The sequence below is a fragment of the Echinops telfairi genome, unplaced genomic scaffold, assembly GCF_000313985.2.
Source record: "Echinops telfairi isolate 266 unplaced genomic scaffold, ASM31398v2 ScPeMD7_7457;HRSCAF=8495, whole genome shotgun sequence".
NCBI classification, from domain to species: domain Eukaryota; kingdom Metazoa; phylum Chordata; class Mammalia; order Afrosoricida; family Tenrecidae; genus Echinops; species Echinops telfairi.
Window position 1 is genome coordinate 19,857,780 of NW_022111357.1, and position 2,378 is coordinate 19,860,157.

Below are 2,378 nucleotides of genomic sequence, written 5' to 3' on the forward strand. Positions count from 1 at the left end.
AGCACTTCCTCTTTGTTACGTTCCCCTTGATCCTGCCCTACCAGGTCTCCCACACCCACCTCCCTACCAATTTGGATCGCTTGTTGTTTCCCTGTCCCTGGGTTTGTTAACACGCTGATTATATTTTTATGATGTGTTAGCATGGTTCTTTATTTCCTACAAAGTGGCTGTTAAGAGCTGGTGTATTTATCCATTTCCAGCTCAGTTTTTTCTTAGTGTGTGATCCGGCCCCACATCTGCGTGGGTCTTAAGGGACAATCGTACAGTTGAAAGGGATAACTTAAGAGGCAGACAAAAGTTTTGGGGTGCATCAGGAATCGGGTCTGAAAGGAGAGGGAGAGAGAATGCACCAATTTATATTGTCTCTGGGTACACAGACCCCCTTAATTACTGGTAACAAACATAACAGTGCTGTACCTTAACCTTAGAGCTCCCAGAGTTCATTGGAGGAGTCACCTAACACCAGTGCTGGGGGCAGGTAAGGGGAGTGGTTTTCCCCTGAGCAGGGAGAGCAATAACTATGTCTGCTCCTATAGATAAGAGCTGCAATCAGCCATGTGCTTGTGAGAGATAATTTTATGGTAGCAGTATAATGGGAGGATATTGTAGAATGATTTTTAATTATGAGAATGTGACCGGGTCTCATCTCCAGCTCAAAAATATGTAAGGCCTCCCTCCACCCAGAACCATGGCCTCCCTAAAGAACTTGTCCGTTTTCCACAGTGAGATTACTTCCTATGAAGCCATTGTATACCTGCTGTCATCAAGTTGGTTCTGACTCAAAATCTCTACTTGTCATCCAGTGATGCCCTGTAAAACCAAATCAAACACTGCCCAGGTGGGTATCATCTTCAAAAGGGTGGCATCTGTGGTAGCCATTGTGTCAGTCTAAGTCTTTTTTGCTCACCATCTACCAATCATGATGCCCTTTGCCCCAGAGACTAGCACTTCCTGATAATACCAGAGTACGTGTAATGCAGTCTTGCCATCTTCACTTTTTAAGAAACGTGTTAATTGGTATATAATACAGATTTAAGTTTTTTCTATGATCCAAGCCAAGGAGATTAACCACAGTGTACATTTTCATACTGTCACTACTTTGGCACATTTAAATTTTTTATTTTTGCTAATTCACTACAAACAGTGACCTATAAACTTGCTGGCACAGTAGGATTTAAGGATCCCTTCTCTGTTTTCTATGGTAAGAAAAAACTAAATGGTGTGTTGAAGTCAGTACTATGGCTCTCCACCTCTGGTTATGGCCTCTGAAGATGCGTAGGGCTTGTCCCAAGTAACATCCATTTTCCCTGCAACCTAATTTATAAGAAACAGTTGAGTGAATGTTTTACAATTTAAAATTCATTCATAAGTCCCCATCATAATTGTGAAGTTATCAACTGATTCTGTGGGCTGTCGCAGAACTGCTAATCCCACCAGCCCAGGGTCATGTTCCGCAGCCCCACCAACTGCTTGGTTTGTACCCACCATGCCCTACCCTGTAAGCCTGTAAGCAGCTTAGCTGCCAGCCCATACATCACATATTCCTGGATTCCTCTGAGCACAACCTTTGCACATCAGGATGTCTTTATTGCTCCCTCCAATGTGGCACTGATAAGGATTCCTCACTGTTTGACACCTTACGGTTGGGGCACAATAGACTTTAGATGCCCCTGGTCAGCTTCTACAAACTAGACCCAGGCCCTCTACCTCCAACCCCACTGCCTGCCCCAGCATTGACACATTGCCTATATAACTTGGCCTGACTTCTCTGTAAAAGCCCTCTCCCCTCCACTTTGGCAGGGGGTTGCCACTCTGGATCACTTCCAGTTACCTGGACCAAAGTTGAAAAGCCAATCAGATGTATGTGTTCACAGATCTAGAGGTAGCCCCATTGAGTGATGGAGTGTGTGCAGGTGTGGTTAGAACTACAAAAAGATGCCAGTGTGGGATGTACACTGTTAGGATCCTAGACTCGAGGATGGAGGGCAAGGAAGGAAATGACTGGAAAAGGACAATGTGTAGCAAGTGACCAGGCTTACAATCCGATTTCCCGCTCCTCAGTCCAAAGTAGACCCACAGTCAGTGTAACAACCCTGTTTTCATTCTTGGCATACAAGTTTATTAGTTTTCCCTGGGACCTTCTCTGTCTCTCCATTTGGCACAATGAATGCAGTAAGAAAGCTGAACCTACACCCATTGTTCCTCAGTTGATTGCCACTCCCTGTCTCTAAGGGCATCACAATAGACCCTAATAACCAAATATATCTGGTTTGCAACTGAGTGTCTACCTGGTACAGAGTATGGATGAATGAACAGATTGACGGGGCATTTGGGGATTTCTGTTCCCAGAACAAGGGTCTGAGATTGATTGTCACTTC